The following is a 15,526-nucleotide window of genomic DNA, read 5'->3' on the forward strand; positions in this document are numbered from 1 at the left end:
TTATGTTCAAAAAGTTTACGGATGAGACGAAAAGTAGTAGAGTGGTAAATAGTAAGGAGGATAGACATGAACTGCAGGAGAATATCAATGAACTGGTCAGGTGGGCAGAGCAGTGGCAAATGGAATTCAACCCGGAAAAGTGTGAGGTAATGCACATGGGGAGGGCTAACAAGGCAAGGAATTATATTATGAATGGTAGGACCCTGGAAAGTACTGAAGATTAGCGGGACCTTGGCGTGCATATCCAGGTAGCAGGGCAGGTAGATAAGGTGGTTAAGAAGCCATTTGGGAAACTTGTAGTCTAAGCCTCAGCTAATAAAGGCAAGAGCAGGGAGGTTATGCTGGAACTGTATAAAACACTGGTTAGGCCACAACTGGAGTATTGCATGCAGCTCTGGTCACCACATTATAAGAAAGATGTGATTGCACTGGAGAGGGTGCAGAGGAGATTTATCAGGATGCTACCTGGGCTGGAGGGTCTGAGCTATGAGGAAAGATTGGAAAGGCTGGTGTTGTTTTCCTTGGAGCAGTGAAGGTTGAGAGGGGATCTGAGGAGAACATTATTCACCCAGAGGGTGTTGGGAGTCTGAAACTCACTGCCAGAAAGGATAGTTGAGTCAGAAACTCTCATAACATTTAAGAAATATTTGGGTATTCACTTGCATTGTCATAGCCTCCAGGGCTATAGGCCAAGTGCTGGAAAATGGGATTAGTGTAGTCAGATCTTTGCTAACCAGCGTGGACACGGTGAGCCAAGTGGCCTCCTTCTGTGCTGTAAATGTTTATGTGTCTGTGAGTCTACAGAGCTCAAAGTGTATGCAACTAGTAAGATATTGTCTTTATTGGCATCTTGTAATTAGATGATGGCCAAGATCAATAGAGGAATACATGACCAGTAAGAGATAACATAATAACAATGGAAAGATTGATGTAACAGCCCAGGGGACAAGGTTAAGGCAATATAGATAAAATTAAGCAATGACAATGGTGCCAATTTATTAATTGGTAATAGATAAAGAGAGGATTTAAGAAGGAAGCTGGTGTAAATTTGGCTGCTTCTTCGTGTATCGATTGTCCTGATCACCAGTTTCTGCATTCCAGCCTATGCTATGCCCCATGGAATCTTGAAGCCACATATGAACTTAATTATTTACAAAACAACATTGAGGGCCTATCTCAATGAGAAAATTTAATGTTAGCCAAGAAGTTGCCAAGTTTAAAAACAAAAAATCTACGGATGTTGGAAATCCAAAACAAAAACAGAATTACCTGGAAAAACTCAGCAGGTCTGGCAGCATCGGCGGAGAAGAAAATAGTTGACGTTTCGAGTCCTCATGACCCTTTGACAGAACTTGAGTTCGAGTCCAAGAAAGAGTTGAAATATAAGCTGGTTTAAGGTGTGTTGTGGGGTGGGGGGGTAGAGAGAGAGAGAGAGTTGCCTAGTTTGCTGTGCAATTAAGTATCACTATAGGCTATAAAGTGTTAACTAAACAAAATTCAAATCTAATTTCATTTCAACTTGCCATTCCCTACACCTAATATCCCACCTGTTAAGGACAAGTAACATTGAATACAGCAATGATGGTTTCATAAATTTACCTGGAAACTAGGTTGAATAGAATATTTTTGTTGAGATACTCATGTTCTTGGTTATCCACACACCCTAAAGAATGATTTAAATGATTTTTTTTTTGATTAACTGGAAGGGGTGCATGTAGCAATTGGTTGTTCCACACTATTTCCTTGAAATAGTTATATATTTTGTTGCAGGACTGTGACAATTGTCTGAACAGACTTTAATTATGAAATGTGAAACCGTTTTTCGGAAAACAGCAATTTATTAGCAAAAATCCAAGCCCCTGTGGCAAGGCTTCTTATAGTGCAAAATGTAACAACAGCAACTTGAATTTATACAGCACCTTTAATACAATAATATGTTCCACAGTGCTTCACATGAGTATTAAAAGCAAAGTTTGACACCAAACCACATAAAGCGATACTAGGGCAGATGGCCAAAGCTTCATCTAAGAGAAAGGTTTTAAGGAGTGTCTTAAAGAAAGGTAGAAAGATGCAAGGTTTAAGGAATGAATTCCAGAGCTTAGGGCCCAGCCATCTAAAGACATGGCCACCAGTGGTGGAGCAATAAAAATCAGGAATGCTCAAGAGGCCAGAATTAGATAGGTGCAGGCATCTAGGAAGGTGGCAACCAGCACAAATTGCTGGATTTTTATTTGTGTACAGTTACTCCTAATGATGCTGCTTGCAAGTATGTCTTGTCTCTCTGCTATCAAACTTCTAGTTATCACTAATAAATTCCATCAGGCTCCTTTAACCTTTTGCCAGCTCATATAATGTCTAAAATTACAAATAGATTAGGAATACCCCCATGGATATAATAGTCACTGCAAAAAAAAAAAAAATAGCCTACCGGGCTTGGATCTCCCACAGTAAACAGAAACATCTTTCTTAAACTGCTTTTGCATAACCATAGCTCATTTACAGTTATAACATAGTCTCTTTGCTTTACATGCTATTAATTTTTTAAAGATTTCTCAGCCATTGAATGCCTTTTCTTATTGTGTTCAATTGATTTCTCTTGTGGAGTTTGGAGGGGTGGATTGGCTGAGATGTTTTATTATCATCAAAATGTTGTGATTGTTTGACTCAAAAAACACTTCCTGGTGATACTTTGGCACAAAAGTTGGTGAGTTCAAATTAAGATTATCATTTTGTACTGATGTCAGCTTTACAGCAAAATTAACAGGAGAATCATCACAGCCACAGTATTCACTATCCACTGTCTCAAGAGAAACAGTTGTCTGCTCTCCATATACATCTGCCAGTGAATGATTAAAACTTGTTGAACTAATGCAAGTGAATTTGAGTGAAATGCAAATCTGCCATTTGATCCCAAGATCTTATGCTCAGAAAACAGAGTTTAGGAGAGCGACTACTTTTCCAAAAGCTATTTTTAAAATTATGTTCACACCATTTGTTAAAATAACAAGCAAAGGTACATTGTATGAATGTATTGTGTTAATCCACTATTAACATCATCAGCTATTCCTAATTATATTCTTTAGCAATGGCACCAAACAAAATGTGTGACACAAGATATTCCAGCAGAAAATATTAACAATGAGCAAAGCAGACTGTTGTCTAATCATTTCGGCCCATTTACAAAATGGGAAATTATTCCCAAACTGCTCTCTAAGTAATACTTATTTAGTAAATAAGTCACACCAGTTACTGAATTGCAAGTATTCACTCAGTTATATTAAATACTAAATGTGTAACATTTGCCCATGTACAATCTATTCCTCTTTATTCAAAGCTATATAATTCAAATGATCTGAAAGTCCATACTTGTAACACTAAATACCCACTTTACAGTGTAGATACATTACTTGGTTTAAAAATCACTGGATAATTCAATTTTTATTGCAGAAGGGACACTAAATTACCAAAGGTATGCGCACAATATATTCACAAGTTTAAATTTCAGATCGAGATAACAAGACAATGAGATATCTTTATCAATGTGACTACAGTCATTTTACTGAATTACGTTGAAGGGCATTCCCACACTGTGCGAGAAAGAAATCCGACACTGTTAATAACCTTTTCTTATGTTCAATTGTGCAATGCCATGGCTACCAGAAGAGTTTGACACCAAGGGAAATATTTTTTTTTTGAAAACACAGGTAAAAGATTGTACCAGAACATTTAACCAGTTTTTTAGTATTTCACTTTACCCTTAGGAACATTTTGCAGTTCATAGCAAAATTTGTTTGATTATTTTTGATTTAATTTGAACTATTTAACTTGAAAATATGCAATGTATTACATTTCCAACTTGCCACCCAGCTGGCAATAGTGGTCTTGTGGATCTGCTACCCGTCAAGAAAACTGCCCGATTTCCATTTCCATTGACAAAAATAAAAAGCCAGCAGTTTCTCTACCACTGGTCAGCCGACAATGTTAGTTTTAAGACTGGTGCTAAGTTGTAAAACTGCCCTAATGTGTATGCTTGCATGATGCTAAGAAGTTGCAGGTTAATCATAGAACCATAAAAACCTACAGCATTCAATTCATCACGCCTATTCTATCACAACCAATTTTTCAAAGAGATAAGTTCCACATCTGCTTTTTTTTTAAATCTCTAACCTTAAAGCTTCTTTAAGTCTCTGTCCTACTCCCTTTTAAAAGTATTAAGGAATCAGAATCCACACCTTTTCAGGTAGAACAATCCAAATCCCAATTACTCTTAAATTTTCTTCTCATCTCATCTTTTACCAACCATTTTAAATCTATAATCTTTAGTTTTTGATCCATCTCACCAAAGGGAAAAGTTTATCTCTATCTCCTTTCTATAATATTGTTCCTATTTATATTTTATGCCTGTTTGGCTCAGGTGATAGCATTCAGGCCTTTTGGTTGTGGATTAAAGGCCTGTAACCATAGCTCGAGTCCATAGCCTAAGCTGACATTCCACTCCAACATTGAAGTAATGCTGCAATGTCAGGGGCATTAGTCTACTAATAAGATGTTAAATGGAGGCCTGTTCTGGTGGTTAAGGGGATATTGAAAGGAAAGCGCAAGCTGCAAGCTCTCAATAAATTATCTATTCATTTATCTAGCTGTTCCTTCTAAGATGTTGCCAGCAGTCATATTTCCCTACATAAATACCTTTTAAAAAGTAACCTGTTGTCTGAAGAACTTTAAAATGTTTTGATATGATAATGTGCTTTATAAATGCAAGTATTATATGTATGTAATAAAATAAATGCATGTAGGCTACTGCAAATGATATCAAATATCAATGTGAATGAGGTAGCCTGTTTACTTAGCTTTTATTGTACAGTGGTTGATACCGTATTCCTCGTTTCCATTCTGAAAATGCTATTTGCTTCTCAAGTGATTTGAGTGTATTTTTGTTCTGTGTCTTCTGATGTGTCACAGTAAGCATTAAGTTATTGTTATCCCAATTTTACTTTACTCCCCTTGAGAAGTTTGTGTACATAAACAATGACAAGCCAGTGGTGAGCTGGTAGCAAAGGAATTTGCCATTAATTTATGCAGAGGCAGCCATTTCTCTCAGGAATTGCTGACAAAATACCTATTTAAACATGGATTATCGAGCTGTTGCCCGTAAAACCTGCCAGCTAATTCATCAAAATGTACAAGATATAATCCAAATTTTCACACTATCAAACCTGGTCTGAGCCACATACATTTGGTATATTGCTGAAAACAGAGACATGTTGCCGTCATCAGGACAAATGCAAGAATGCCAAATTTCAAACGATCATAACAATTTAACAATTTATGTTACAGGAGAAAAGGGTGCTGATTGGTTGGCAAGTTAGTGGAAAACGAGTGGGATGTTCCACTAACAGGATGTTGCCATCAGTCCAAAAAAGTGTTCTGCCTACCACACTATTGAGCAAAGTCACATATGAATTTCAGTGCCAGTGTAATGCCAGGTATGTAGGCCATATGCCCCAACCATTGGCTGATCGAATCAAACAGCATGTTCCTTTAGTTGTTTGCAATATGCAGAGACAGACCACACTCAACAAGCCCTGCACTTGCAAAAACCTAATCGAAACATTTACAGATAAATGTGATTCCACGATTGGGCAGCATTTACTGAACAGTCCCTAGTGTGTTAATAGCTACACTAACAACCCATTAAAAATAACCAATTGAGCTCATAACATGGCTCAAAACACCATACATTCATATCTGCAAACAAAAAAATGTTTAAGCCTTGCACCCTTTTTGAATTGCCCTGGAACTTGGGAAGCTTATCGTTTCCCCATTGCTTTCTCCATGGCAACACCTCTGCCAATCAGATCATCTTGCCAACCAAGCAGCATCATTTTTCCCTGTAGCATAAATTGTGATAAGTTGTGGTCATTTGAAATTTGACATTCTTGCATTTATCCTGATAAGTGCAAGATGAAATTCTTCAGCAACATGTTACTCTTTTCAGCAACATTTAAGTTCTGTACTACGAGAGACCGTGTATATCTGATAATTTCAAAATCGGTTAGCCAAAAAAAGCACACAATTTACACTTTGGAAAATTCAGCTTAACTGAGAGTTGTATGTAATCAAATGATCAGAAAATAGAATATGAATATCAGCATGCCACATTTTGTTGAGACAGCTTTCACTTTGTAGCCAAAACTAATTGGATGATTTTTTTCTCTTCACATATTCAATATTCTGATGAATTCTGTTGCAATGAATCACGTACAACAAGGAAATAACAAGGTTCAAGGGATCTTATACTGACTGTGATATTCTGGCCCTATAATGAGATCATCACCTATAAAGCATCTTATTGTATGGTCAGTCGCGTCATCAATAGATTGTATGGAGATCTGTCCTTACCTTCCCTATCACAAACACAAAGGAACCTCACACACCAGTGCAGTCACTGAGGAATCCAATATACAAATGCATAAAAATAACTGGCAACCATTGGTCTTGTTATCTGTCAGCCAGCAAACTCTTAAGACTTTGTATCCTAACATCTTCTCCTTCACAGTCTGCATGTTCTCCACACTACCATGCTTCTTCTCATTATTGAGGTATCGCTCGACAAAGTACCCCATTTTCTTTAGGGTAATCTACAGAATACGTTAAGTTGTTAAACTATTAACTTGATGCACAAAGCATGTGAAAAAAATGGAAGACCAAATATAGACCGTGAAAGAACGTCGTTGTGATGAGACCTGGATGATAAAGGGTATAATTTGTAGGCACCCACTTTACCCAGGATTCTCACAGCCATTGGTTACTTCCTGACAGTAGCACAACCCTGTCATGAGAGTTAGGAAAGGGTGCACTTCCACCTAGCCTAACCCTATGCCATGTCCTCAGCTTCACATTCCTATTTGATTCCAGCAAGATCTTATATTCCTTCCACCTTAGATTCTCCTCTTTCTTCTCCCTTGAGCCAAGTCGTGGCCTGATTACTCTGTGTTGTTGCAATTCACTGCCATGATAAGCAATTGAGAAGTGATCACTCTGTACAAGGTAACATGCACTGACTTATGTTAACTACTGTCCACAAAGTTCAGTTTATCCGACAGTGAGGCAACTCTTCGGGGGTCTATAGATGACTCCCACCCGTGACCTCTTCTTTTTGCTATTCGTTATTTCCACCCAAACTAATTCCACATCATGATCTATTGCACCTATATCACTACTAACTACTGCACTGATACCTTCTTTTGTTAACAAAGATATCCCACCTCCTTTCTCTTTTTGCCTATTTTTCCAAACATCGAATACCTTCGGGTATTGAGTTCCCATGTCTCTGCAATAGCTATCAAGACATATCCATTTATTTCTATTTGTGCCATCAACTCATCTATCTTGTTACAAATGCTGTGTGCATTCAGATAAAGAGCCTTAAGCTTTGACTTTTTACCATTATTACTCTGATTTCTGCTGCACTCTTCTGCATATATTTTCTGCCCCTTCCTGTCACACTTTGATTATCATTCACCTCTTCATTACCCTGCACCTCTGCTCTCTCATTTCTTTTTGATTTTTAAACTTCCCTTCAATTGAACCCTCCCCCCCACTAATTAGTTTAAAGTCCTATCTACAATCCTAGTTATGTGATTTGCCAGGACACTGGTCCCAGCATAGTTCAAATGAAGCCCGTCACAACGGAACAGCTCTCTCCTTCCCCAGTACTGGTGCCAGTGCCCCATGAATCGGAACCTCTTTCTCCAACACCAATCTTTGGATCATGCATTTACCTCTCTAATCTTATTTGCCCTACGCCAATTTTCACGTGGCTCAGGCAGTAACCCGAAGATTATCACCTTTGTGGTTCTGCTTTTTAATTTAGCCCCAAGATGCTCGTAGTCCCTCAGCAGAAACGCTTTCCTAGTCCTACCTATGTTGTTGGTACCTACGTGGACCAGGACAACTGGATCCTTCCCCTCCCACTCCAAGATCCTGTTCAGGCCAGGAGAGATGTCCTTAACCTTGGCACCAGGTAGGCAACACAGCCTTCGGGACTCTCTGTCTTTGCTGTGGAGAACAGTATCCATTCCCCTAACTATGCTATCCCCTATTACTACTACATTTCTCTTTTCTCCTCCCACTTGAATGGCACAGGTGCTGTGGTCAGTTTGCCCATCTTCTGTGCAGTCTGTGCCCTCGTCCACACCAAGAACCTCATACCTATTGGAAATGGCACTGGCTGAGGCTGCTCCAAAGCTAAATTCTGGATCCCCATACCTGCCTCACTTGCAGTCACACCCTCCCATTCCTGACCACAGACCAAATTTGATGTAATTAATCTAAGGGGTGTAATTGCCTTCTGAAACACAGTGTCCATGTAACGCTCTCTCTCTGTGATGTGTCACAGTGTCTGCAGCTCGGACTCCGGCTCATCAACTCTGAGCCAAAGTTCCTCAAGCAGCCAACACTTGCTGCAGGTGTGGTCACCGTGGATTGCACCGGTGTCCACCAATACCCATGTACTACAGCTGCAACACATCACCTGCCCAGCCATCTCTATTCTATTTAATTAATTAATTTGGATGTTAAATATTTGAAAAGTGAATTTCTTAACTGTACTCTTCAGCTGTAATAACATCTTCTGATTTATACCACTTGGCCAATCAAAAGAGACACAGAAGAAATACCCACCAATCACCTACCTGTTTTCCTGTGACGTCACACTTTGGCTCTGACAGGTTGAAAGGGGTCTCTGCCACCAGTTTTCATCTCCGCCCTTCTCACACAGGTCTGCTCTCCAAGTGCTCCCGGCTCTCCACTCGCTCTTTTAAACTGTAAAACTCACGATTCTCCTCTCGCTGTTTTGAACTGTGAAAGTCTCGGCTCTCCTCTCACTGTTGTAAACTGCAAGTCAGAGTTGCAGGCTGACATTATCCAATTAAAACACAAATACATTTCAGGAATAAGACAGGTCATATGATATCATAAAACCTTTCCCCAGCCTGATGCCAGTCATCAGTCACTTCTCAGGTACAATTAAAAAAGGAATGGAGAATAAGAAAGTGGGGAGAAGTGTGGAAAAAACCATCATGAAATGAAAGGATAAAACAAATTGAAATTAAAAAATAATCATGGAAGACACTGAAGTTAAAAGAAGAAATTAGACTTAAATTAAATCAAAATAAATTTATTGTTATAGATACTTTCTAAATTAGTGCAAATTTACACCAGTGGTCAATGTGTTGCAGTTTTTACAATAGGCTAGATCAATTCTTTACAAAAACAAAAATACCTTGAAAAACTCAGCAGGTCTGACAGCATCTGCGGAGAGGAACACAGTTAACGTTTCGAGTCCGTGTGACTCTTGACTGTCAGACCTGCTGAGTTTTTCCAGGTATTTTTGTTTTTGTTTTTGTTTTGGATTTCCAGCATCTGCTGTTTTTTTGCTTTTAGCTTAGATCAATTCTTTCTCAGTTTGAATCCAGAAATGCATGGTCAGGAATATAAAATCAGTGAGTCACCTCAATTTTTGGAACATAATTTTAATTAGCAAGAAAGCCTCACATTTTTAAAGTTTCTCCTTTTGTTTAATACTGTGTTTTGTTTTTGACAGTAATTGCAATATATTTAAGATTAGTAACAGCACAGACAAGCTTAATGGTTAAAGACATTTCAGGCTTAAAACCTTGGGAATTTTATGGGGGTTGTGGGTGGTGTAGTGAATTGCTTCCTCCCCCCCACTCCCCAGCACCCCTACCCCAGTAGAAAAGGTGGTTTTGAGCTAACTGACTTTTAAAAAGGCTGTCCTGCAACAATAATACACTGGGAATAGCCTTAACAAGTTGAGAGTGGGACTTCCACCCTCCTCAGGAAAAGTCCCGCCCTCTGGAGCAGCTAACCAATCTGATTGGCTGGCAGCTGAATAGCCCCAGTAGCACCAGAGCTTAGTAGTGGCCAATGCTGGGACTACAAGGAGCACAGAAGAAAATCAACAAGGGTGCTGGACTGGAAGGGGAATCCAGTATCTTTGGTTGGGGAGGGATCAGGAACCTTATTGAGCAAGGGAGTAGGGTTTGGAGGCTACATTGGGGGTGGGGGGTGGTATAGGCACAAAGGCTGAGGGTACCATCTTGGGAGATGCCCCAATGGGCAGAAGGCACTGCCCCCCACCCCCCATCCCACCTTCCTTCTCACTTTTTAGCCCGAGTTAGAAAAAAATTGGCTGGCCTCCTTCATTCCACCTTCCCCAGTTGCATGTATTATTAATTGACCAGTTAAATGTCTCAATAGGCCTTAGAGTGGGTGGGCTGTCTGATGCATCACCCACCCGCAATATAATGGAGGACTGCTCTGGGATGGGTGGGAAGTTGGTGGGCTAGCCATCTGTTCCTTTTTTGCATACCCCCAACCTACAAATACGCCAGCAGGGGATCCGTAACATTCAGCCCCTTGACTCAGTAGGAAGCTGCTGATGTAATAGCTTGATAGTGAATTTCTACTTGTGGTACTGTAAAATGGTGAGAAACTTAAAATGTAAATATTCAAAACTTCAGTTTGCAAAAATTGCAGATCAAAGAAAGAACTTGCATTTATAAAGTGCCTTTCACAACCATAGAATTTCACAAAGCACTTTATGGCCAATGAAGCACTTTGGAAGCGTAGTTACTGTTGTAATGTAGGAAATGCAACAGCCAAGTGCCCACAGCAAATTCCCCCAAACGACAATGAGATAATGATCAGGTAATCATTACTGCCAGGACACTGAGGAGAACTCCTCTTCAAATAGCATTGTATGTTCACCTGAGAGATCAGACTGGGCTTCAGTTTAACATATTATCCAAAAGATGGCACCTCCAACAGTGCAGCGCTCCCTAGTGCCACATGGAAGTGTCAGCCGAGAGACGCTGGAGTGGGGCCTGATTTTGCAACCTTCTGACTCAGAGACAAGAGTGCTATCACTGAACCAGGGCTGACACGAAACTGATAATATATTATGAAATAATGGGAATCCTAATGGGAGAAACTTGGGAGGTACAAAATTACAAACAAAGCTATCCAGTCGGAGTATTTTAAAGAATGCAACACACTTCGGGATTCAAACTTCACTGTTTTAGCTTATACTGCATCTCAACCTCTTGATTTTTACAATTTTCAAACACCATCTTCTCTATTTGTATATAGTCATATGCAAACTATTATAAGTTTGACATTTATGTGCTGCGCAGCATTTCAAGGGAATACAAACGTAAGAAATAAGAGCAGAAGTAGGCCATTCAGTCCTTCAAGCCTGCTCTACCATTTGATAAAATCATGGTTGATCTGTTTGTGTTTTGAATTCCACATTCCCATCTACTCCCAACAACATTTGATTCCCTTGCCTAACAAGAATCTATCTCTGACTTTAATATGTTCAATGACCCCACCTCCACTGCCTTTGGGGGCAGAGTTCCAAAGTCACACAACCCCCTGAGAGAAAAAAAATCTCTTCATCTCTGTCCTATAAGGGCAACCCCTAATTTTAAAACAGTGACTTCTATTTCTGGACTCACTCACCAGAGGAAACATTTCCATGTTCACCTTGTCAATACCATTTAGGATCTTATATACTTCAATCAAGTCAACCCTCATTCTTCTAAACTCCAGTGGAAACACGCCTAGTCTGCCTAACCTTTCCTCATTAGTCAACTCGCTCATTCCAGGTATCAGTCTCATAAACTTCCTCTGAACCGCCTCCAACGCATTTACATTCTTCCTTAAATAAGGAGACCAAAACTGCACACAATATTCAAAATGTGGTCTCACTGATGCCCTGTATAACTGAAGCATAACATCCTTACTTTTATATTCAATTCCTCTCGTAATAAAGGATAGCATTCTACTAGCCTTCTTAATTACTTGTTATACCTGCATACTAACTTTTTGTGCCTCATGCACTAGAACACTTAGATCCCTCTGCACCTTGAAATTCTGCAGCCGTCCTCTGTTTAAGTAATACTCTACTTTTTTATTCTTCCTGCCAAAGTGAACAACTTCACATTTTCTTACATTACATTTCATCTGCTAGATTTTTACCCACTCACCCAACCTATCTGCAACCTCCTTATGTCCTCCTCACAACATACTTTCCTACCTATCTTTATGTCATCAGCAAATTTAGCTACCATGCCTTCACTCCCCTCATCTAAGTCATTGATATAAATTGTAAAAAGTTGAGAACCCAGCACAAACCCCTGCAGGACTCCACTTGTCACATCCTGCCAATTAGAAAAAGACCCATTTATGCATTTTCTCTGTTTTCTGCCACCCAATGCTCTATCCATGCTAATATGTTACCCCCTACACCATGAGCTTTTATTTTCCACAATAACCTTTGACGTGGCACCCTATCAAACATCTTCTGGAAATCCAAGTACAGCACATCTATAGGCTCCCCTTTATCCACAGCGCCTGTTACTCCTTCAAATTACTCCAATAAACTGGTTAAATATTGATTTCCCTTTCATAAAACCATGCTGACTCTTCCCAATTACTTTGAGTTTTGCTAAGTGCTCAGCTATAATCTTCTTAATTATCGATTCTTCTCTTTTATAGACCCTGTTATGAGTCACTAGCTAGTTTAGTTCCCTGCTCCAGTAATTAGCACCACTTGAACCAACTTCTTTCAGGTGATTGACAGATAACTGCCACTCCCTTCAGTTCTCTGTTTAACAAGCTAACCTAACTTCTTGAAGGTTAGTACTATGTCAGATCTCATTTCTTAATCTATAGATAAAACCTGAAAAAGACTTACCAAAATTTATCACGTGAACCTAATTCACTACTCACTCAGTCTCTGCCTCACTCCAGCATAGTCGCCTGCCAATTAGAATGAAAGAAATGTTTTTTTAACCAACTTTCAAATAGATAAATACAGGAAATGGAATTATATTATGTGGTGCCTGGTGTCATCAGCGAATGATCTGATAGTGTTGTACCAAATATTGATGTGCTAAATCCCATGACAAGACAGACCAAACAATGGGCACGTTAATGTGTTGTATTTCTGTTTGTGAATTGGAGATCATGACACATGCCCTGGTTTACAGATCGAGTGAGTAACATGTTTGCCGCATATTTAAAAAAAACTGTTAAAGCTTTCACTGCAAAGATATTCCGCATGCTAAGCACCTGGGTAGGAAGGAAAGAGGATAAAAGACCCATAAATGTTCAAAGGAGGGCTGCTCTGAGGGAATGAAACATTTCCTCGCACACTAAGGGCAGAATCTTGTGCCCTCCACCTTGGCGAGTTTGATGGAGAGGGGAATTTAATCAGACAGGAAGATGCAGTGGGGGGAGCCCGCCTCCTTCCCTCCTCCACACCGATTAGGTCTGGGCCATGAAGGCCTGTGGAGAGCCAACTAAGGCCCTGAATTGGGTAATTTATGCCCACTTAAGGGTGTCATCCTGCCACTGCTGGTATTAACCCTGCAGCAAACAAGTGGGTCCCTTGTTCAAAAGCGCTCTGCATGGGAAAGGGGGAAAGGAGGGGGTTGACCGTTGAGAGCCACCCCTTCCGCCGCAACCCAGTCCCTCAAACCTTTGCCATCATCAGTCACCTGTGCCCTGGGTGGGTGCCATACCAATAGCAGCCACCTCTTCCCCAGTGACGCTGTTGAGTACAGAAGAGCTGCTGGCCTCTGATTGACTGGCAGCTTTGGATGAGTAGAACTTCCACCACTGGGGTCTGTGATTCCAGGGGAAGGCCCACCACTGGTCTGTTAAGTGCCTGAGTGGCGCGAGATGTGGCAGGACTCCCTGAAAAGAGGCAACATGAGGGTCCGGTCAACTCTCTAGCAGACGCCCGTGACCCCTGTCGCCTCCACAAGATTCTGCCCTCAGATTAGGTTCGGCTGATTCATGCAGCTTTTTCTTCATGGAGAACTACCTTGACTCCGTTCAGTGATTAAACCAAGCTCAGAAACTAGTCATGTGGAAACTATTTTGTCTTTCAAAAATTAATGCAAAGTCAAAAGACTTCTCATGATTCTTGGTTCACATAGGTAGTTCTGAAGACAATGCATTATATAATCTGACCTTCAAATACGGAGGCCTTTTTTTGCCATACTATTAAATAGGTTGCAAATCTGAGAATAATCATTGTAAGTGGCATAACCTAACTGGAATTGCTGAACCTATTGGTGGAAATTCTGAGTGACTGTGAATGCACAAGGAAAATGGATTTATATTTCAATTCAAAGCAATTTTTCTCACATACCACAGTACAGAGTGCCAGTACTAAATACTGAAATGAATCTCCTACCGCGCAAGTTCCTGGCTAAAGACATTCTAGAAAGAGGAAATCCCAAACTAAAATAAATTATTTAGCAAGCCCATTTAAACAGTTGAATGAAAAATCACAACAACAAAAATCCTTCTTACTGTTATGAGTGGGTGGCAAGACTTTGATAAATTGAACACTTCCTCCATCTGCCCAATCATGTATTGTGCTGAGAAGGAAGAGTGATCACCAGTTTAACTCAAAAGGCCATAATCATGAAACTGTGCCTGTGAAAAACAACTTTGTAACGCACAAGTATCAGAGTGCAGAGAGCACCCACAGTACCTGTCACCCTGCAAAAAGCTCAATGAGCTACACCTGATGATCCGCCGGTTATTTATTGCCATAAAGTTGTGACTTCCTGCAAGTTCTCAGGTTTGATTTTAGCTATGGCAGCAATACAGACATTAATATTGACCCCAGTTCCCCTCCAGTGCGAGGGGAGAAAAATCACTACTCTGTAACCACTTCCCAAAGCATCATTATCGATGAGCCTGGGGGCAGGACAGGGGTGTTTATTCAGTGATTTCTTCAATCCAAAATAGTCAGCTGACACTCGGTGGGCTCACAAGTGAAGAATGATCACTTGGTTATGGTATCAAAAGTTATCTATCATCTGCAGTATGGACACCAAATAGTTACCACCTTCAGGAGAAGGGGGGAGGGTATATGACTGGTGAGGGAGGGTGACAGCTTGATAAATACATTCCGGCCAAGTCTCAATAAAGGTATTATATTAATGATTCTACCACAGAGAAAATATTTCTTCAAAACATGCAAGTACCAATCAGCATTATAACATATTCTAAAAGGGACTCTTATATTCCGTAAAACACTTTGTAAGATGAAATCCCTGAAATATCAATTTTTGTTTCTAGTGACCTGATCACTTCTGGAGAAAAAATAATCATCATTGTTTAAAAGAAACAGTAAAACGATTTCACATAATTTTCTCGGCCTCTACAAGAATGATATGTTAAAAGCAGTGTAAATGAACTTCTTTCAAATTGGCATCTTATCATGAAAAAAATTCTGAAGACTTGGCTGATGGCTTGCTCAATAAATGAACTGCAAATGTAAACCGAGCTCTATAGACACCATAGACAAGGAGTGGCCACTGGCCTCCACTGAATGGATTGATCTCAACCAGACAACTGCAGGAGAACTAAAACAGGAAATGCTGGAAAAACATAACAAGTCTGGCAGCATCTGTGG

Source organism: Carcharodon carcharias, chromosome 9 (genome assembly GCF_017639515.1).
Source record: "Carcharodon carcharias isolate sCarCar2 chromosome 9, sCarCar2.pri, whole genome shotgun sequence".
Taxonomy (NCBI): domain Eukaryota; kingdom Metazoa; phylum Chordata; class Chondrichthyes; order Lamniformes; family Lamnidae; genus Carcharodon; species Carcharodon carcharias.